General features: G+C 39.3%; 1 protein-coding gene and 1 pseudogene across 2 annotated transcripts in view; one reads left to right on the forward strand and one right to left on the reverse strand.

The window, feature by feature from the left end:
* The window catches only part of FOXP2 (forkhead box P2), a 1,221,669-nt gene that overhangs the window by 608,337 nt on the left and 589,229 nt on the right, over positions 1-24,103 (forward strand). The window lies entirely within an intron of this gene.
* On the reverse strand, positions 8,785-10,134 carry LOC148112894 (uncharacterized; annotated as a pseudogene).

A 24,103-nucleotide genomic window follows, 5' to 3' on the forward strand; every position in this document is an offset into this window, starting at 1 on the left:
TTTTTTGATCTTCTCCCAATTTAATAACAAAGATTCTCATATCATATGCCTTCTAAAATAACCCTGTGTTTTTGTACTTTTATACCATATGAAAGCATGCCAGCCCAACAACAAATTATATCCTTTTAAAGTCAACTATCTAGTATTTTTTAACATTATCCATTCTTTAATCCACATCAAATTACAAGCTTGATAATATAATTCCCAATCCGGCAAGCCAAAACCTCCTCTTGATCTAACATCTTGCAACAGTTTTAATTTTATCCTTGCCTTTTTACCCTGCCATATATATTTTAACAAAATATTATTTAAATCTTCAAAATATTCTTTTCCCAACTTAATTGGAATTGTCTGGAATAAATATAAGAGTCTAGGCAATATATTCATTTTAATAGTTGATATCCTCCCTATCAATGATAATTGCAAATTCTCCCATTTTGCCAAATCTGTCACTATCTGTTGTTTAAGCTTATTATAGTTATTCTCCTTAAGAGTACCACATCTTGCTGTCAAATGTATCCCCAAATACTTAACCTTGTTCATGATCTGCATCCTTGATAAGTCCGCCAACTCTTCTTTTTGTTTTTTTAACATATTTTTTGTCAAGATCTTTGTTTTATCTTTATTTATTTTCAAGCCTGCCACCTTCCCAAAATCTCCTATTTTATCTATCAGTTTATTTATTGATTGAAGTGGATCTTCCAAAATAAACACCAGGTCATCCGCAAATGCTTGCAATTTATATTCTTGATTTTGAATTTTCATTCCTTTTATTTCTTTTTCTTCTCTAATATTTCTGTTTAGTACTTCTAATGTTAACACAAACAACAGTGATGACAATGGGCAACCTTATCTCATCCCTTTTTGTATTTCAATGAATTCTGTCAATTCTCCATTTATCATTACTTTTGCTATTTGCTTATGATATGTAGCTTCTATGGCTTGAATAAATTTCTCTCCAAAGCCCATCTGTTTCAATTGTAATATCATAAATCGCCAGTTCACATTGTCGAAGGCTTTCTGTGCATCTAAAAACATCAAAGCCATTTGCTTTTCTGGGTGTGCCTCATAATATTCCAGTGTCCAGAATTATCCTCAAATTGTCCCTAATCTGCCTTTTTGGCAGGAATCTGTTTTGATCTGAATGTATAAAATTATTTAGATATCTTTTAAGTCTTTCTGCTAGTATTGTAGCGAATATTTTATAATCCGAATTTAGCAGAGATATAGGCTTGTAGTTCTTGACTTGTTGTAGGTCGGTATCCTCTTTTGGAATGAGTGTAATATATGCTTCTAACCATGAGTTGGGTATTTCCTTCTTTAACATTACTTTATTCATAACTTCTAATAGTAGGAGACTCAATGATTCCTGTAAGGTCTTATAATATTCCGCCGGCAGTCCATCTGGGCCTGGTGCCTTCCCAATCTTTTGTTTTTTGATTGCTTCAGTCAATTCCATCATTGTTATATTTCATTCTAACATCATCTCAATGTCTTTTGCAATCTGGGGTAAATTCGTCTTATGTAAATATTGTTTAATACTTTCCTTTTCTATCTTTTCTTTTTCATATAGTTTTTTATAGTAGTCTTGTACAATATTTTTTTCTCCTCATTTCCAAATCTAATTTGTCCTTGCTCATCTATTAGCTGTGATATTTTCCTTGAGTCCCTCTCTTTTTTCAATTTATATACTAGCCATCTGCCTGGTTTATTAGCATCTTCAAAATATTTCTGTTTAGCGTTCCTGATTTTTTGTGCTAGATCTTCTTTCTCTATTAATCCCATTTTATGTTTAATTGTGTCCATTTTCATTTTAATGTCTTTTCTTTTGTGGAAACTTCTGTAATTCTTTTTCAAATTTCTTGTAATCATCCTCTAACATTTTATATGTTTGTCTTTTCTTAATATTTCTTTTTCTTGTATAGTCAATAATCAGGCCTCTGGCATAAGCTTTCATAGTATCCCACAGATTCTGTATTGATGTCTTTTCTGTTTTCTTTGAAAAAAAAAGGCTAATTCTTTCTCCATTTTCTGTAGAAAATCCTTTTCTTTTAGTACAGTAGTATTTAATGTCCATCTAGACCTTCTCCTTTGTCCTTTCCATCTCACTGTCATTGGATTGTAATCTGCCCAAGTATTGCCTTCTATAGCTATTTCTTCTATATTTGAAGTCAAGTCCATTGTCATCCATATCATATCTATTCTAGACCATGATAGATGTCTATTAGAATAAAAAGTGTATTGTCTATTTTTTTCATTTCTTTCTCTCCATGTATCTTTTAAGTTAATTTCCTCTGTCATCTTGAAAAAGGATTTTGGCAAAGTTCTGCTTTGTTTTGTTGTCTTTTGTGTATTATAGTCCATTTTCTCATCTACTATTCCATTAAAATCTCCCATCATACAAATGTTATCATAATCCAACTCTATTAATTTCATGTGTAATTTTCTGTAAAAATCTTCTTGGTTGTCGCTTGGAGCATATATCACTGTTAACAATATTTTCCTTTTGTTATCTATCAATTCCACCATCAGAATTCGTCCTTCTCCATCTTCATAAATTTTTTCCGCTGGTATTGTGTCTTTGGTATACAAAACCACTCCTCTTTTCTTACATTGTGGCAATGAAGCAAATAATTTCCCTAGTTTAGGCTGTACCAAAAGTAATTCATGTTGTTTTTTAATATGCACTTCTTGTAGACAAATTATGTCTATTTTTAATTTCTCCAATTTGTGGAATATTTTTCTTCTTTTAGTTGCTATATTAAGTCTATATGCTATATTCATTGTAATTATTTTTTCTCCTCCATGTTTATACTTTATATATAGGTTTTGCTGATCTAGTGGATCTCAATTCACGCTGTTCTTTATATTCTATGGCACCTCCTACTACATCTTCTAGTGCACCCTCCTCCTTTTCCATCATCACTAGATCCTCTTCTTGCAATTGGAGCAATGTCTCTTCCCTTCTTGGCTCAATGTCTTTTTCTCTTAAGTATTCCGCATAAAATGCTTTGGCTTTATTAATTGAATCTATTTTAAATCTTTGCATTTGCCATATAAACACCAACCTTCTGGTATCAGCCATCTGTAATTCACTTCTTTCTGGAGCAATATTTTAGTCAAAAATTGGTATTCTCTTCTCAACTCTCTTACTCTTCTCGGTATTTGCTTCAGCACCATAATTTCCTTACCCTTATATTGCAATACTTTTTCTTTTGCAATCTGCAGTATTTCTGTTTTAATTAATTTTTTAGTGAATCTTATATGGACTTCTCTTGGTAATTTATTTCTCATTGCATATTTAGTATATACTCGGTACATCTCATCGACGTCATCAACATTTTTTCTTTAGGAATTTCTAGAGCTCCTGCAAGAATTTCTATCATTTTCTCTGCCAAATTTTCTCCTTTTTCTTCTTCCACATTTTGAAATCTTAAGTAGAATTCTGATTTGTCCATCTCCCATCCTAAGCCACTTTTGTCACGTTCAACTTCTTCTAATCTATTGTCCATGTCTCTGATTTTTTTTATCTCTTTGTTCCTCTTTTTCTTCAATTTTTTCAAGTCTGTCCTCATATTTCTTCATCATCTGTTGTATATTCTCCAATTTTTCATCTGTTTTTTCTATTTTTAATTTTATGTTTTGTAACCCTTGCAAAATAATCTGCATTGTCGCATCTTTTTCTTTCTCATGTTCTTTCTCTTTTTCCCGCTGCAACGTTGCCTGTATTGATCATTGTCCTCCTGCTGGTGATGAAGAGGGGGTCGATCCAGCAGAGCTAACAACTGCTGCTTTTTTACTCATTTCTGTAGGTAATCCAAATCAAGACAGTAGGATAAAATGTCTTCAGGTTCTTCTCAACCCTAATCCGTTTTTATAAATGGCAGGGAATTAGAAAAAAACAAGGAAAAACCAACAGGAAAGAAAAAAGGAAAAAAAAAACCAATCTTCAGGCTCTTGTGTGCCCTAATCCAATAACGCGTCCAATTAGCCAAAAACAAATTTAAATAACAATATCCAATCAATAGAGGAAAAAGAAAAAGAGTGTAAAAAGAGAAAAGAAAGTTAAAAAGGAAAAAAGTGTTAAGTAAAAAAAAAAAAAGCCAAAAAGTAATTTCTTCAGGTTCTTGTATGCCTTAATCCAATTGAATAAACAGTGTTGTGGAAGAATGAAAGGAGAAAAAAGAAAAGGGAGAGATGAGAATATATATATTCTCAAGTGCCTCACTTGATTTAACAGCTCTCTTTTCCAGAGTCACTGTTATCTTCTTCTTTTCAGTTATAATCGTCTTTCAGCTATATTTTTTCCAACAGAGCACCTGTATAAACAATCCTGTGAACACTCTTTGATGCTCTTTTAAATTTTGTCTATAAGCTGGCACATAACCTTGAAAGATAACACAGTTGCTACTTTACTCTTTTTTTTCTTTTTCCCCCAGTTAAAAAAAGGAAACAAAAAAAGGGTACAATGTTTCAGTCCACTAGATGGCAATGTTTATTTATTTATTTATTTATTTAGAAATATTTATATGCCACCCTTCTCCCAAAGGACTCAGGGCGGCGAACACAAGTTAAAAACATACAATAATTAAGGAAAATCCTAATTAAAACCAGTTAAAACAAGGACAAATAGATAATAAAACCCAAGAAGCAGATCAGCCCATTTGTTGAAACAGCCAAGTCTTTAGGCCTTGACGGAAGGAGCGGAGATCAGGCACCATCTGGAGCTCAGTGGGTAACTCATTCCAGAGGGCAGGAGCGCCCACCAAGAACGCTCTACCTCTGGACGTCGCCAGCCGACATTGTATGGTCGACGGTACCCTGAGGAAGGCAGCCCTGTGTGAGTGGACAGGACAGTGGGAGGCGGGTAAGAAATGGTCCTGCAAGTATCCCGGACCTAAGCCATGAAGGGCTTTATCGGTAAGTACCAGCACCTTGAAGTGGGTCCGGAGGATCACTGGTAACCAGTGCAGCTTGCGTAGGAGAGGTGTTACCCAGGAGTAATGGAGAGCTATCGTAACAACCTGCGCGGCCGCATTCTGGACCAGCTGGAGCCGCTGGGTGCACCTCAAGGGCAGCCCCATGTAGAAGGAGTTGCAGTAATCCAAGTGAGAAGTAACCAGGGCATGAATGACCATGCAAAGGGCATCTCGGTCTAGGAAAGGGCGCAACTGGTGCACCAGGTGAACCTGGTTCTTATTTCTTATAATGTTTCTTATTTCTTCCATTTCTCTTTGTTCTATTTCCAATTAACAATAAAGCCAATATATAAAAAAGTTAGAGTAAAAATCAACCAAAAAAAAAGAAAAGAAAGAAAAGAAATAAGAAAACTAGTTCCAAAATTTATAGATTCAAAATGTTTCAATGATTTGGTATTTAAACAAATAAAAAAGCAAATCTCCTTTCCAAACCAATCCAGTCCAATTTAAAATGAAACTTTCTACAGGCATCCACACATAAGGATAGTTTATATTTTAGGAAGATTATCTCAATTCCGCCACTAAATTACTTCTAACTTCAATTCTAGTTGCATTTGCACTTCAGGGTGTTCTTAAAGTCCAAAAATTTAAAAAAACCTCTCACTAAATCATAACATTTTCACTCATTCTCTTCAGTTTGGAGTTGTCCCAACTTCAGCAGCTTAATGGCTGCCTCTTCAGCGCCAGAAAGAAGAGCTTCTCCTGGATCAACCAGGGACTTTGCAGTGTCCCTGGGATCAGCAGGATGTGCCCTCCTCTGTCACTGTCTCTACAGGACAGTGAGGTCCAATTTGGACTGTCCAGCGGTGGAGATATCGGCGGTAGTTTCGGAGCGCCGAAACGTCCTGTTGTCCCGTCGCGCTGCCAGCCCCACCCCCTCCAAAGCAGGATGACTGTTGTAATGGTCGAAATATTACTGGAGCATATGGCTCAGCAATGGTTGCCTCATTTTAAGACTACACTGACATAACCCTGCATCTCTCTTGTTTCCCCCTCTCTAGTAAAGTTTGTGAATTTAGTGCAGAGGTCCTCAAGCTTTTTAAACAGGGGGCCAATTCACAGTCCCCAGACTGTTTGGGGGCAGGACTATAGTTTGATCTGCCTAATGACCAGCTGGATGGGCATGGCCAACTCGATGTCACTCACATCAAGGGGTGCCTCACCAGCCTCGCCTCTTCTCCACCCAGGCTCCTTAGAGGAGGCAGTTGTTGGATCTAAGCAGCCACCATGAGAAAGAATTGGCAAAACAGCTAGCTCAGTTCAAGTTGGATCTGACCGAGAAGGAGGCTCAGCAGAAGCACCTCACTGAGGACTATGAGCATAGGCTTTCCAAGCAGAGGGAAGTACAGCACCTGGAGGCCCAGCAAGCTGAGATGGTCAGCCAGTTCCAGGCGATGATGCAGTTCCACTGGAACAAGCCCCTCTGGCTCTTCACCACCAATGGTACTTCCTTCCAGCCTTCACCAAAGGCCCGCACCAGGAGGCTGAAGCAGACCCGAATTCAGAATTTCTGCCCCCCTCCAACCCACATAAAAAGACCTCAAAGGGGGGAGACTCTCTGCAGCAATCCTGGCATGGGCAACTGCAAGGAGCTGGCATGGGCCAAGGTGGGACCACTGCAACCCATGCTACAGAAGCAGAACAAACTGCAAGGGAGCTCAGGGCCCGATCGCGAGAAGCCCTATGCTCCTGGGAAGGATGGGGAAGAAGCTCTCCAGTTTACTGGCCTCCAACTCTGGCAACTGGACTGTTTCTCTCTGCCCCACTTTCCTGTTTGGTCTGCTGGATCGACACAGGGGGCACACCTAGCTGTGTGCCTGGACCAAGCACTTTCTCTAGGCCTCCCACCCATCTCTGCTTCTGCAAGGCCTTTGGGTGGGAGGCCTGAGAGAAAGCACCTGGTCCAGGCACACAGCCTTCCAGGAACCTCTTTTGTGTACCTTCTCTCAAGGAGAAGCTTTCTGGTCAATCTGAGTGAAAGAAAAAGAAGACAGGGAGACAGACGGTGGCTTGCTGATGTCGGTGGGAAAGTTGGTCCCATATTTCAGAGCTCTAGTCTAGTAGTCACAAGACTGGCCCCTTGGTCATCCCAAAGCAGCTCCTCCATCCACACCAATGGGCCAGTCCTGTGGCTACTCTGGAATATGGGACTGGCCAGGCAGCTCGTGGTGGGGTTAGAAATCTCCACTGTAGGGGGTGGCACATCAAAGTGCAGTTTTGTAGGTGGCGCAAAATGCGAGGAGTAGCTCAGCCCTCTCTGGCCGGAATGAGATAATTGTGCTGTTGCAGCAAGAGGGGTGCAGTGGCACAGGTGGGCTGAAGTGGCGGTGGTGATAGCCGGAGCCTTAGTGTACGGAAGTGAAATGCCATATGCATTTGCACGGCAACAACATTCCACCTTCGTCACAGAACATTTGCGCCAGCTGGTGGCACCTAGACAGCCTTCTCCTCCCGCCACTTGGGGCTCAGAACAGTAAACCCTACAGCAGAGAGAAGCAGCCAAAGTCAACCCTAACTTTGCTGTCCATTGCAGCTAGGAATCTCAAATACAGGCCCCCTGCATACTCCATCTCTCGAGCCCGGCTGAAGTTTTGTGCACTGCTCGCTGAAGCGCTTTGACTCCCAGGGACAGGATGGGGTCCTTCAGGCACTTAGCTTGGCCACCTGTTTAGTAGCTCTAGCCCCTCCCTCCCTCTCTGGGAGTTCTCTCTGCTGTAGTGCTTCCTGGATGTGGCTTACTGCTTTGAGCCCCAAGTGGCAAGAGGTAAGGGCTGCCTTAGCACCACCAGCTGGCGCAAATGTACTGCGACAAAGGCGGAATGCTATTGCCTCCACCTCAGGAATTTCTCCTCATGGCTTTTTCTAAAATGGCATTTGTTTTCTTCTGAAATCAAACAGGCTTTAAGAGCTTCCATTCTTATCTCCTGCTTTTCTATTAATACATTTATCTATTTTCTTTCTCTTCTTTCTTCTTCGCTCATTTCATTACAACATTATCATATGTATATCTCTTCTCTAACCAATGATAAAATTGCCCCCATACCTTAAAATATTCTGATTCCTCTCTTTCTTTAATTGTCAATCTATTCATTTCTGCACAATCCAATATTTTCTTAATTACTTCTCCCTCCATAGGGATTTTCTCTGCTTTCCATCTTTGTGCAAATACTATCCTAGCTGCAGTTATAACATGTATAATCAAATATGTATTTTCTTTACTAAATTTCTCTGGTAAAATACCCAATAGGAACAAGTTTTAAATCCATATGTTGTTGTATCATTTCTTCTAACCATGTTTTAATTTTAATCCAATAATTCCTCCCTTCTGGACTGTTGTAAATGACCACACACAGAGAGGTTGAGGAAATATGTGGTAACTTTATTGCCTTACATAGTGACATTATATAGTTTGTTACTTCCCAGTTACAGCATACTTGGCAGCATATCATTGGCTCACAGAATCTTCCAGGTAACTTAAATCATAGGTTAATCATTACTGCTTTGCTTAAACACTTATAATATTTAGCTATAATTAAAATCTAACACACATCCCACTTCCTCTCCTCCTGTTCCTCTTATTTACAGAGTTAGGGTCTTATCTTCTAATGCCATTTCCTGGTGCCTACGTGCAAGTAACCTTCCTTATCTGAAGTTTGCCATCCAAGATAGGAAAATTCCTGCACATATGCAGACTGCAGACTCCTACATGTCCTCTTTTTATTTACTTTTGAGGGAACAAAGATTTTTGTATATATCGCATTTGGTGAGGAGGCAGAGAGAGAGGAGCAGGACGAAACATAGCAATTTATGAGGGAATACACTGAATGAAACAACAGCAAGCAACTAACATGACAATAACAATCACAGCATAAAAAAACAACTGCTTAAGCCAGGACCAATCAGGAAGCCAATTGGTCAACCAGTCAAAAGGAGAGGAAATAGCATGAACATTATTCTGAAAATATGATTGGAGTTTAGCAAGTTCATCTTCAATGGTTTTGTTCAAAGAGTGAAAATGAACAGCACATCCACGATGACCAACAAGTTTACAAACACCTTCTTGTTGTGCTAACAAATAGTCAATAGTAAAACGTTGCTGGAGCACATCCTGATTCAGGTCCTCAATTTCATGTTGGAGATCACGAACAATAGCAACAGTGGCATTAATTGATTTCTCCAGGCGACATGTTAAGCCCAGGATAGAATGTCTATTTTCTTGAGCTATTATTCCAGGGTAAGCCCCTAAGGTGATCACCCCAGTAATAGCTCCAGCCACAGCACTGCCAAAGGTATTTAGAGAGGACAGTTGTGTATCAATGATAACTTCATCATTACATGTAGGACCTAATGGAGAACGTTGTTGTCGTGAAGAAGATGAAGAAATGCCAATTTGTACAGGTAGGGAAAAGTAGCCAATAGCAGCACACTGATAATTCTGAGGGTGTACATTGGTTGCATATTTGTCAAAAAAGAACCACATATTAGGGTCCTTTGGTTGCCAGCCACCACAAATGGATCCAGTATCAGTCATATCAGAAGAGTTAAAAATAGGAAAATTATTAGGATACATTTCTGGAACTAAATTAGGTCCATACAATAAAGAATTAAAGGTTCCCCATAACCAATAATAACCAGTACAATAGCTATAATTCCCTACTTTCAATAAAATGCGTTGAGCCTTAGCATAATCATTCCAATTGTTAAGCCAAGTATGGCGAGCATAACAGCAAAACATAAGCCTCTAGTACATTGATTAGTACGAAGATAACACCAACAAACAGAATTAAGTTGCATTGGTGGCTTAGAAAACAACCAAGAATAATGAATGGTTTGCAATTGGGAAACAATAAAGGAAGATGAAGATATTAAATCAGGTATGAAAGCAACTTGACCAAAAGCCATAGGAGGCTCATAGTACAGGGTGACATTAGTACCGTGAACCAAAAACATATATTGAGCATGACGAACCCAGAGATTAGGATTAAGTTGTATAGGCTGAGTGTCATTCAAAGCAGTAACAGAACCAAAAGAAGATAAGAGAATACAAATAAGAATTGTGACAGAATTAGCTGTAATAATAGCAAAAACAGCAGCAACTAGATTTTCAGGAGTTTGAGGTAGATCAGCTTGAACCAATTGCTGTTGAGCTTGGTATGTTGTGGTCTTCACTTGCCCCAATGTGATTGGCGGGCAGGTCCTTGCCACTGAGGGTCAGGAGCCAGACAGTACTTCACTAGCGGTCTTGTCAGTGGTTCTATTGCACAAAAATGAACATTAACAGGAACATCTGGAAAAGATTCTACAAGAGTTAAATAATTCCAGGTAAACAAAGCAACAGATAATAAATGTTGAATCTTTCGTAAATGGTATGGACCAGACTCATGCTGCAGCTGTCTCTGCAAAAAGGACTTAAAGGTTAATAATAGCAAAAGCAGGAGTATTCCAGGGGCTGGTAGAGGGTTCAATATGACCAGCAGCTAATTGTTCCTGAACAAGTTGCTGTAAAGCAGATAATTTTTCCATTGAAAGAGGCCATTGCTCCACCCACACGGGGGCAGTAGAGAGCCACTTAAGGGAAAGAGCCATCATCCAAAATCAATTGAGCATTAAAAAAGAAAGTAAATCACGACCCCAAATATTAGTATGAATATCCAAAATATAAGGTTGCAGGGCAAAGGACTTAACCAGCCATGGTAGAGAATTGGATATCCCCATAAAGAAGAAACTGCTTTCTTAGGCCATTGCACAGGCCACTATAAAGATGAAATAACAGTAACTTTGGCTCCAGTATCAAGCAATCCTTGAAAAGGTTGCTTATTCAAATAGAGAGTTAACAAAGGGCGAAAGGAAGTAACAGACTGAAGTAAAGCCACAGAAGGAGAGGTAGAACCAAAACCAGCATCCCCACATGCCCCTGTGCCAGAACATGGGACATGATAGGGGAGCAAAAGTAATTGAGCAATAGAACATTGAGCAGGAAGAGTTTGAGGAAGGTTTATTTATTTATTTATTTTGAATTTGTATACCGCCCTTCTCCCTAAGGACTCAGGGCGGTGAATAGCCAAGTAAAAACATCAAGTACAAATATTAAAATACAATTAATATATATATATATATAAATTTGGCCCCATTAATTAAAAACGATAAACAAAACAATTAAAAACACTTAAAAAATTAGGCCAGCCCGGCTTGCTGGAAAAGGAAGGTTTTAAGGGCACGGCGGAAGGCACTGAGGTCTTGGATTCTCCTTATCTCTGGGGGCAATTGATTCCAGAGGGTAGGTGCCCCCACAGAGAAGGCCCTCCCCCTGGGGGTCACCAGCCTGCACTGTTTGGCTGATGGCACCCCGAGGAGGTCCTCTCTGTGGGAGCACACGGGTCGATGGGAGGTCGTCGGTGGCAGCAGGCGGTCTCGAAGATAGCTAGGCCCTATGCCATGGAGCGCTTTAAAGGTGATAACCAACACCTTGAAGCGCACCCGGAAGACCACTGGGAGCCAGTGCAGCTCACGCAGGAGTGGTGTTACATGGGAGCGCCATGCTGCTCCCGTCACTACCCGCGCTGCTGCGTTCTGGACCAGTTGGAGCCTCCGGGTGCTCTTCAAGGGAAGCCCCATGTAGAGAGTGTTGCAGTAGTCAAGGCAAGAGGTGACGAGGGCATGAGTGACTGTGCACAGGGAATCCCGATCAAGAAAGGGCCGTAACTGGCTAATCAGGCGAACCTGACAAAAGGTCCCCCTGGTTACAGCTGTCAGGTGTTCCTCCAAGGACAGCTGCATATCCAGGAGGACTCCCAGATTGCGAGCCCTCTCTGTGGGGGCCAACGACTCGCCCCCTATAATCAGTGATGGAGTCAACTGATTATATCGGTATGCCGGGAGCCACAGCCACTCAGTCTTGGAAAGGTTGAGCTTGAGCCTGTTCCTCCCCATCCAGATCCGCACAGCCTCCAGGCACCGGGACATCACTTCAAGGGCATCGTTGGGGTGGCCTGGGGTGGAGATGTACAGCTGGGTGTCATCAGCGTACTGGTGGTATCTCACCCCAAAGCCACGGATGATCTCGCCCAGCAGCTTCACATAAATGTTGAACAGGAGGGGCGAGAGGACCAATCCCTGAGGCACTCCACATATAAGAGGCCTCGGGGTCGACCTCTGCCCCCCTGCCAACACGAACTGCGACCGGTCAGAGAGGAAGGAGGAGAACCACCGTAACACGGTGCCCCCCATCCCCAACTCTTCCAGCCGGTGCAGCATGATACCATGGTCGATGGTATCAAAAGCCGCTGAGAGGTCTAACAGGACCAGAACAGAGGAGCAACCCCTGTCCCGAGCCCTCCAGAGATCATCAACCAACGCGACCAATGCCGTTTCCGTGCTGTGCCCGGGCCTGAAACCCAACTGGAATGGATCTAGATAGGATGTTTCCTCCAGGAATTGCGGAAACTGTCATGCGACCACACTCTCAACAACCTTCGCCAGGAAGCAAAGGTTGGAGACAGGACGGTAGTTGGCCAATATTGCCAGATCCAGGGACGGCTTCTTGAGGAGAGGCCTCACCACCGCCTCTTTCAAGGCAGCGGGGAAGTGACCCTCACTCAACGAAGCGTTGATAACACCCTGGAGCCAGCCTCGTGTAACCTCCCGGGAGGCCAGTACCAACCAGGAGGGACACGGGTCCAGTAAACATGTGGCCGCACTAAGTCTCCCCAAAATCCTGTCCACATCATCGGGAGTCACAGCATCAAACTCCTCCCAGGTAACATTCTCAAGACTATTCCTCGTCACCCTGCCCTGATCTACCCAGTCAGAGTCCAAATCCCCCCCGGATCTGAGCGATTTTGTCATACAGGTATTGTCCGAAATCCTCCGCCCTGCCTTCCAAGGGATCCTCCCGCGCTCCTGGATGGAGCAGGGAGCGAGTTACCTTGAACAGGGCGGCCGGATGATTCCCTGATGATGCAATAGAGGCGGAAAAGTAATTAAACTTTGCCATCTTTATCGCCACTAGGTAGGTCTTAATATGCAACCTTACCAGTGTTCGGTCAGATTCAGCAAGACTGGCCCTCCAACTGCTCTCTAGCTGTCTTTTCCGGCGTTTCATCTCCCTCAGCTCCTCGGTGAACCAAGGAGCCGCGAGGGATCGACACCGGGTCAGAGGCCGCAAAGGCACGACTCGATCCAAGGCCCCACCAGCCGCCCAATCCCAGGCAGCTACCAGGTCCTCGGCCGAGTCGTGTGCCAGATCTTCAGGAATTGGCCCAAGCTCCCTCTGGAACCTATCAGGATCTATCAGGCGCCTGGGGCGGATCCATCTAATTGGGTCCACCTCCCTGTGGTGGGGTGTAGCGGTTCAAAGGTCCAGACGAAGGAGTGAGTGATCTGACCATGACAAGGGTTTCATGTCTATATTCCCTATAATAAGACCACTCAACCACTGGCCAGAGACAAAAATCAGGTCCAGCGTCTGTCCCCCCCTGTGAGTGGGGCCATGAACTAACTGGGTCAGGTCCATGGCCGTCATGGAAGCCATGAACTCCCGAGCCATCTCCGACGTTTCACCAACGGACGGCAGGTTGAAATCACCCATGACCATAAGCCTGGGTATCAACTGCCACCGTGGCTATCACGTCAAGTAGCTCGGGCAGGGCCATTGCCATGCGGCAGGGAGCCAGGTACGTAAGCAGCAAGCCCATCTGAACCCCATGACCCCATCTCACAAAGAGGGACTCACATCTGGCAATCTGTGGCACAGTGGTCTCCCTCGGACCAAGACCTTCTTTAATAATAACCGCCACCCCCCCGCCCCTCCCCTGGGCCCTTGGCTGATGGAATGCTCTGAAGCCTGGTTCACCCAAGCCTGAATAAAAAGAGTTCCAGTGTAATCAGAATCAATAACACCAGGGACTACAAAGCATCCCTTTTTATGAACTGAAGATGGAGGCAAGATAAGACCCACTAAAGCAGAGGGAAGAGGGCCTTTAAATTGAGAAGGAATCAATTTAACCTCCAAAGGAAATTTAAATTTCACAGAACCTCTAGTAAAATTACCACTGATGCCATACTCTGTAACAGTCTTTTTTAGTTCCCTCAAAATTTGATAAGGTAACCCTTCCCATTCTGCTATCTGCTGTCCTGTCAATTGGCCCTGGCCCTGATGATATTGTACAGGACATGCAGACAATAATTCAGCAAGTTCTGCCCCAGCCATGGAGGAATCCTGTTTGCAGGATTCTACCAATTTTTGAAAAGAAGATTGAACAGCAGAGTCAGAAGATTTAGTAATCTGACCTGTGTCAGTAAGAGCTGAAGAAGGCAGAGTCAGATAGTCTGGGGAGGAAGGAGGACAGACAACAGCATTGGAGTAATATGGAGATGAAGAAGTTAAAAGAGACAGTTCAGTATTTCCAAATTTTTCCCCGGCATATCTACATAAATGCCACACCTGCAAAATCTCTACCTTAGCTCTTGGTTCAGTATGTAAAACTTTCCCAATTTTTTCCCAGTCAGATAATCTTAAAGACCCCTTTTCATACCATAAACACTGATTTGCAATCTCCTGGACCAGCCGTAAGAGACTGCGTTGTGATACATCAGTGTGATTTTTCTTAAGTAAATAGCTTAATTCTTCAGCATGCTTCCTTTGTACCTCAGAAAGCGTAGACCCCATTACTTACAGAAACCTTTAAAAGGTTGAAGAAACCACGAGTACTTACAGAAACCTTTAAAAGGTTGAAGATACCACACGGGTTGACGGTGCACCAAATCCTTGCCGGACAAAGCAGGGGTGCCTGTTCAAGCACCACTTGTTGTAAATGACCACACACAGAGAGGTTGAGGAAATATGTGGTAACTTTATTGCCTTACATAGTGACATTATATAGTTTGTTACTTTCAAGTTACAGCGTACTTGGCAGCATATCATTGGCTCACATAATCTTCCAGGTAACTTAAATCGTAGGTTAATCATTACTGCTTTGCTTAAACACTTACAATATTTAGCTATAATTAAAATCTAACACACATCCCACTTCCTCTCCTCCTGTTCCTCTTATTTACAGAGTTAGGGTCTTATCTTCTAATGTCATTTCCTGGCGCCTACGTGCAAGTAACCTTCCTTATCTGAGGTTTGCCATCCAAGATAGGAAAATTCCTGCACATATGCAGACTGCAGACTCCTACACTGGACACATCTACCACATATCATAATATGATCCTGGTGTCTGATGGTGTTTCCAACATTTAGCTGATTTATCTTTAAACATTTTTGCCAATTTTTCAGGTGGCATGTGCCATCTGTAAAACATTTTGTATTGATTCTCCTTATATGCTGTGGATATTGTTAAATTTATAATTCCTTTCCCATAGTTGCTGCCATTTATCTAACTCAATTGAATATCCAAAATTTTTTGCCCAAGCTATCATTGTTTCTTTCACTTATTCTTCTTCTAATTCAATGCTAAGTAGGTAATTATATATTTTTTAAATTATTTTTTCATCTATTCCTGTGAGTATCTTTTCCAGTTCTTTCATTTCTAAATAAAAACCATATAGTTTAGTGTCTTTTTCATATCTTGTTTGTATTTGCATGAGTATACCAGTCCATCTCAATCCTTTGTTCTTCTATTTCTTGTTTCCCTTTCAATTCCCCCTTATCTGTTAATATATCTTTATATCTAAGAATATTTTTAATATTAATAATATTTGGATGTAGTAATGCTTCCATTGTTGATAACCATGTTGGTATTTTCAAATAATATTTATCTCTAATCTTCTCCCACACTAGTATTAATGCATTTCTTACATAGTGTCTTTGAAAATAAATATGCATCTTGCTTTTGCCATACCATAAAAAGGCATGCCATCCCAATTGTAAATCATGTTCTTCCAAAGTTAATAATCTTATATTTCTTAGTCCAATCCATTCTCTCATCTAAGTCAACACTGCTGCCTGGTAGCATAATTCCCAATTCGGCAGTCCAAATCCTCCACGTAGTCTCGCATCTTGTAACATTTCTTTGTTGATTCTCACTTTTTTCCCTTGCCATATAAATTCCCTTTCTATTTTGTTAAGATGTTCAAAATATTTCTTTTTCACTTTCATCAGTATTGTCTGAAATAAAAACAATAGTCTCGGTAATATATTCATCTTAATTATTGCAATCTTTCTCATTAATGATAACTGTAAATTTTCCATTTCTCCAAATCTTCCTCAATTTGTCTTTTTAATTTATAATAGTTATCTTCTTTTATCGTTACACATCTTGAAGTTAAATGTATTCCTAAGTATTTTACTTTCTTCACAATTTGAATATCTAACTTCTCCGTTAATTTTCTTTTCTGTTTTTCTGATATTTTTCACCAATATTTTTGTTTTTTTCTTTGTTTATTTTTAGTCCTTCCACTTCTTCATACTCTTCTATTTGTTCTGATAATTTAGGATCCGTTGTTTGAGGCTCCTCCAAGATAAAAACTAAATAATCTGCAAAGGCTTGTAATTTATATTCTTCTTTCTTAACTTTCAGTCCTTTTATTTCTTCATTTCATCTTATATTTCTGTTTAACACTTCTAATGTTAATACAAATAACAATGGAGATAATGGACATCCTTGCCTTGTGCCTTTCATTATATTAACTTTTTCTGTCATCTCTCCGTTCATCATTATTTTTGCTGATTGCTTGTTGTAAATTGTTTTTATCATATTTATGAATCTCTCCCCAAACTCCATCATCTGTAATTGTTCTATCATAAATTGCCAATTCACATTATCAAACGCTTTCTGTGGATCTAAAAACATCATCGCCATTTGTTTTTCTGAATGTACCTTATAATATTCCAAAGTATTCAAATTATCCTCATATTGTCTCTAATTTGTCTCTTAGGTAAAAGCCCATTTTGGTCCATATGAATAAATTCATTTAACAGACTTTTTAATCTATTCGCCATTATTGAAGCAAAGATCTTATAATCAACATTCAACAATGAGATCAGTCTATAATTTTTAACTTCTTGTAAATCTGTATCTTCTTTAGGAATAAGTGTGACATATACCTCCGTCAAAGAATCTGGAATCTTTCCTTTCACCAGTAATTCATTAAATAATTTCAACATTACATTGCTTAACACATCTTGAAATGATTTATATAGTTCTGCTGGCAGTCCATCTGTGCCCAGTGTTTTCCCCCTTTTTTTTTTTAATTGCTTCTGTCAATTCCATCATCAATATTCTTTCTTCTAGGGCTTCCTTATATTGTTCAGGTATTTTAGGCAAGTCAGATTTCTTTAAAAATTGTTTTATCTTTCCATCAGGTGTCATCTCTCTTTTTTTTTTTATTGGAAAAGTTTTACAATTACATTTTCTCCCCATTTCCCCCCCCAACCCTCCCTAACCTCCCTAACCTCCCTAACCCTCCCTAACCCCCCCCAACCCTCCCTAACCCCCCCCAACCCACCCCTCCCCCCGGACTTCCACAGAATATAATCCAAATCAAAATCCCCTTTTTATAAAACTTGAACCCCTCCACCCCCAATATATTTTTTCATCTTCACAAAATTCAAATATTTCTATCTTTATATAACACTTTCAATTAAAAGCTATCTGATACTTCCTAATTTGATATTTGTTCTGCACTTAATCTATCCACTTTTTCCACTCCCATTCATAAGTCTCTTGTGAGCGATCTTTTAGATATGCTGAAATCTTCGCCATCTCTGCAAAGCTGGCCATCTTCAAAGTCCATTCCTCGATAGTGGGCATAGCTTCATTTTTCCAGTATTGACCTATCAGTAATCTTGCTGCTGTTATCATATACAATATCAACTTTATTTCACCCAATGTAAAACCCTTAACTATACCCAATAAAAACAATTGTGGAGAAAACTGAATTTTTTTCTTCAAAACATTCTGCATGACCCACCAAATTTTTATCCAAAAAGCCTTCACTTTCTTACAGGTCTACCAAACATGATAATATGTAGCATCTAAGCAATCACATCTCCAACATTTTGGTTGAACATTAGGGTACATGCACGACAATTTCTTAGGATCTAAATGCCATCTATAAAACATTTTATAAAAATTTTCCCTCAAATTCTGCGACTGTATGAATTTAACATTCTGAACCCAAATTTTTTCCCATGTTTCCAACATCACTGGTTCTGCAAAATTTTGTGCCCACTTAATCATACAATCTTTAACCAATTCAGTTTCTGAATCCCTTTCTAACAAAACATTATAAAGCCTTTTAATATGCATTGGACCTTTCTCTTTTATATGTCTAACCAATTCTTCCTCATGCAACATAATACCAATTTTTTGGTCCTCTTTCCATCTCAGTTGAAGTTGATTATACTGTAACCAAGTTAGATTAATCCCTTCATCCAACAGTGTCTCTAATGTCTTCAGTTGCCATCTGCCCGCATCTGTAAAAAGAACTTCTTTATATAACCCCCCCCCGAGTGACATTATATTTGTATTCCACATGATATGACCAAGATCCAGCCATAGCGGTATTTTGTAATCCCATTTAAATCGGTGCTTCTTCCAAACTCTCATCAAGGAGTCTCTAAGTATATGGCTTTTAAATACTTTATCCACTTTGTTTTCATAGAATAAGTAAGCATGCTAACCAAATTCAAGATCAAAGCTTTCTATATTCAATATTCCAGTCTTTTTCCTTCCAAACCAATCAGTTGCTTGAGTCAGGGCTGCTGCTTCATAATATAATTGTAGGTTTGGAAATTTAAGACCTCCCCTTTCTGGAACATCTTGCATAATTTTCAATTTCACTCTCGGTTTTTTCTCGTTCCAGACAAACTTATTTCAATCCACTTTGCCATTCTTTCAATTGTTTATCACTTTTAAGCACCGGAATCATTTGAAACAAAAAAAAGAAATCTTGGCAAAATATTCATCTTAACTGCTGCTATTCTTCCAAGTAAAGACAGCTGCAGTTTTTTCCAAGTCTCCATATCTTTCTGTACATCTCGCCACAACACCTCATAATTATTTTGAAACAATTTCATATTTGATTCTGCAACCTGAACTCCTAGATATTTAACCATTGGTACAATCTCAAAACCTGCCCTCCTTTCAAGTTCGTATTTTCGATCTTGTGTCATATTTTTTGTTGCAATATTTTTAGGATCAGACTCAATAAAGATAATAAAGATTAGAGGTATATATATATATTTCTCTTTAATCATAACAGGCATTCTATATTCACTGAATATTCACAGATAGAAGCGAGGAAAATGGTGAGGGTGGCTCCTTATATATACAAAGGGCGGAGTCAAGAATGGGAGTGGTGAATTATGAATACATTAGGAAACAAAGAATAAGTTAACCCCCGATATCCCATATATACATTATTTACACATTAGGGAATAAGGCATTTACATCTGACAAATCCCCCTCTAAATGCCGGTTCGCTATACAACTCCAATTACATTCAGATTCAGGACAATATAAGACATATAATTTTGAAGTTAAATATTTGTGCTGTTTAGAAGGTAAAGGCTTCGTTAATATGTCAGCTAATTGTTCAGAGGTATCACAATGCACTGCTTTGATAAATCCATCTTGAGACAATTGTCTCACATGTTTAAACTTTATATCTATATGCCTGGATCTTTGTCCAATGGCATCGGATCTGGATATTTCAATGGCTGCTTTATTATCTTCACGCATAACAAAAGGTAAAGCAGGTTTTTTCCAGACATCTGAAATCAAATCATTAAACCATACAAGGTTATTTGCAGCTTTGGATAAACAAACATATTCCGCTTCTGTGGTTGAAGTGGCTACCAGTTCTTGTTTACCAGTGTACCAGTAAACTGGACAGTTATTTAGTAGAAAAATATAACCAGAAGTGCTCTTTCTGCATGATATATCTCCAGCCCAATCCGCATCTGCGTAACAAGTAAGTTTTGGTTCTTTGTCATTACTAGGTTCTAATACCAAACAAAAGTCTAATGTACTTTTTAGATATCTTAGAATTCTTTTGACAGCTTCCCAATGATACATAGTTGGTTTACTAACATGTCTGGACAATAAATTGAGAGGTAATGCAATATCTGGCCTGGTCCAATTAGATATATAAAGAAGTGAACCTATGACTGATCTATAAAATGTATTATCTTTGAATTCAGGGGAAGACTCATCAGTGTTTCTAAGGAAATCAGTTTGCATAGGAGTGTCACATGGTTTAGCATTGTTTAAATTGCATTTGTTTAGAAGTTCAATAATCTTATCTTTCTGAGTAAGTTTGAATCCCCTTCTAGTTTTGTTAATTTGTACACCAAGGTATTTGTTTACTTTACCTAGAGATTTCAACGAAAAATGTTCGTTTAGCTTATTTACAAAGGTTTCTCTTCTCTCCTTGTGTTTTCCTATATATAAAATATCATCTACATAAATTAACACGAATTCAATGTGATCATCACTTTTTTTTACAAAGAAACAGTTATCAGCGGTGGTAGCGTTAAAATCCATGGTCTTAAGTACTTTTACCAAACAATCATACCATCTTTTGCCAGATTGTTTTAACCCGTATAGACTCTTGTTCAATAGCCAGATTTCATTCTTATTAGTGTATTGACTGTGTGGTGCCCTTACATATATTTCCTTATCTAGTTTTGCGTGTAAGTACGCAGTCTGTATGTCATATTGAAATACATCAAGATTGAGTGCAGATGCCACTACCAGAGCTGTTTTAACACTCTCTGTTCTCACTGTGGGGGAGTATGTGTCAGTATAGTCCTCCGGATACTTTTGTGCATAACCTTGTGCAACTAATCTGGCTTTGTATAGAGTATTGCCTCCTTCTAGATTCTTAATTTTATAAATCCACCTAGTACCTATGATGGTTTTATCTTTAGGTGCAGTCGCAGGTGTGAATACATTTAATCCTTGCAAACTTTCCATCTCTTTTTTCATAGCTAGTTCCCATTTTTCCTTTTCTTCATAAGGGAGTTTTAATACTTCCTCATATGTATTAGGTGTTATTTGTTCACCATCCATATGCATTATGTAATCTCTGTATTTACCTGGTATTTGATTTCTATTGTTTCTAATAGCTCTTTCAGGTTTGCTATGGTTGTCATGCAAATATCTTGCTTCCTTTTTTGTTAATGTGTCTGTCTTTATTTTGTGCTGACTATTTGTCCAAGTTCTGGTTTTGTTTGTACCTTTGTTGATATTTTGATTTTCTATTGTTCCTTCCTCACAAGATTTTGTATCTTTGCATTTATCTGGAAATATTTCATTAAGATGTAATTTAGACCAATTGGCTTGTTCATGGAACACAGCTGTTCTGGAGACTATAAATTTGTTACTATTATCAATAAATCTGTACCCTTTGGTGCCAGTTTCATATCCCATAAATCTTAATCTTCTGGATACGTTTTCTCCCTTTCTTCTCAACTGTTTAGGTATGTGTACGTCTGCAGTGACTCCAAATATGTGCATGTGTGCTATTTTGGGTTTCCTATTATACATCACCTCATATGGTGTTTTATTCACAATACTGGACCAGGTTCTATTTTGAGTGTAATTTGAATAATGTAAGGCTTCTGACCAAAATTGTTTGCCTAAACCAGCATCCTCTAATGTGCACCTAATCATGGTTTGTAGTGTGGAATTCTTTCTCTCTGCAATCCCGTTTTGGAATGCAGAAAATGGACTAGACGTGAAATGTAGCATTCCTCTATCCTTTAACCATTGGGAGAATTCTTTAGACATGAATTCACATCCCCTGTCTGTCATAATTTGTTTTATTCTGATATTATGTTGTGTTTCTATGCGTTTGTAGAATTCCTTAAATTTCTGAAAGGTTTCATCCTTGTGTTTTAATGTGTAAACAAAACCATAGCGACTGTAGTCATCTACTATTGTTAGGAAGTAACGTTTTCTATAAGTGATTGATGGAGTTAATGGACCAACTAAGTCCATATGTACTAAGTCAAAAATTTTGTTAGTTGATCTGTTGGATTTTTTTGGCCTGGGACTAGTTTTTAGTTTAGTGGATTTACATACTGAGCATTCCAAATAATTTTCACAATTTTTTATTTTGACACCTTCTGCGTGTTCAGTCATTTTTTGTACTACAGGAAAACTTGCATGTCCTAACTTCCTATGTAAGATGTGAGCACACTCATCATGAATTGGTTTACCTATTCTTGGTTTCTTCTCTTTGTGTGTATTTGTGTGATCATGAGATATTTTACATTCATCATTGTCACTGTTACTAACATTTTCATCATCTGCCTCAATACAATCTTCCATATTTGAATCAATGTTATGTAACCATCTTTCTTTTGTTACCAGATAGGGTAGGCCTCCTTTAATCATCACAGTGCCTACATTTGTTTTGTCCTTCTCTAAAGTTGCTTTCCCCTTTGAGAAAACTATATTGATGTCAGAATCTCTACTTAGTTTTATGACACTTAGTATGTTATGAGGTATTTCAGGAATTAACAATACCCCCTCTATTTTTCCTAGACCAGGCAATGTTATGTTTCCTCTGCCTAATACTTGAACCTTTTCTTGATTAGCTACCTTTATTACAAACTTATCTTCTGTAAATGAAGACAGAATATTTTTGTTATTAGTGGTGTGATTGGTTGCCCCAGAATCGATAAGCCAATTATTGTTCTCATTTTGTTGTGTTTTAGTGCTGTCTTGTTTATTTAGTCCATTCAGTGAACCAGATTTTCTCTCTTTTGAATTTTCTCTACCCCCTCTACTTTCTCTGTAACTTGGTGGGCTTCTATATTTATATCTATCTGTGGAAGACTGTCTATAATTGTATCTGCTTCTATATTCTGGCCTATGTCTCTCCTTTGATATTTTGGGACAGTCTCTTCTATTGTGTTCCCTGGACCCACAATTGTGGCATTTAAAAGCTTCATTGTATTTTTCTTGGAAAGCTACCTTCCTAAAAGGTTTGTGTTCTGTGTGATTGCTAGAACGATTTTTTCTTGAATTGTCTTCTGCTATCAATTTGTTAGATAGACTCTCTATGGATAAATATCCTAGATTGATGGTGTCTAAGTGTGACATAAAATTATCCCATGATGAATCAAGTGAATTGATAATAACACTTTTCATTGTTTGATCTGAAATCACTTCCCCCCTCAGATGCAGCTCAGCTCTTATTTTGTTTAGAGATATCAAATGCTCACTTATGGAAACCCCTGGTTTTACTCTGGAAGAAAAGAAATCCTTAGACATTCTTGTAGTGGTAGCTACACTGTCGCTGTGAAACAGATTAAACATGCATTGAATTATTTCTGAAACAGTTAGGTTTGGTTTGATACTATGATACATTGCAGGAGATACGCTAGATATTATTAAGAAGAATGCTCTATGATGTAAACAATCTATTTTTAAAGTCCAAGGTCTTCTTGGAGGACTAGTGATAAAGAATAGTAAATTTTCTTTCATAAAGACAACCTGAAGCTGTTGATACCACTCTTGCAAATTAATGCCATCAACTCTAAGTTTTGGGAAGTCACTGGGTAAGTTTCCCACATTATTTTGTCCATTACTTACAACCTGAGGTAGTCCGTGATCTCGCAAGTGCAGGAAATTGCAAAACGGCATGGGGATGCTCGCAACGAGTCTGCGCGGTTCTCTGGCCAGTTCAAGTCTTTCCGGACCGTCTACGTGGTTTCGCACATGCGCGTTGCTCATTTCTTCTTTGGCATCGTCGTGGAAGGTTCTCTCCATTTCAGCTCGTTCGCTCTGCTCCTCTTCAGACGAGTCGGTCTCTGGCTCGGTTTTAGGAGTTCTGATGGCGGCGACTGTTCTTCTCTTTCTCTTGTGTGCGTTGGTGTTTGATCCGGTCTGCGGCGTGGGGCGGAATCGGCATGGCTCTCTGGGCTCGGGCGTCGTCGCTCTCGAAGTCATGATGGGAGCGTGTAGGTCTTGAGGTATCGGCTTGTTCTCTTGCTTCTTCGTTGGCGCTTTGGAAATTTTTAATTTTGGCCCAAATGCAGCAAAAAGCGTCTTCATTGCTGATTTTATTTGGGATTTGGTTAAATCGTCTTCGCTTTCTGATCCGGGTTCTTCTGGAGAATTCGAATCTTCCTTTTCACTTTCGTTGTCTGATAACGTTTTTCGCGC

The sequence above is a fragment of the Pantherophis guttatus genome, chromosome 7 (genome assembly GCF_059756535.1).
Source record: "Pantherophis guttatus breed Tessera chromosome 7, ASM5975653v1, whole genome shotgun sequence".
Lineage (NCBI taxonomy): Eukaryota > Metazoa > Chordata > Lepidosauria > Squamata > Colubridae > Pantherophis > Pantherophis guttatus.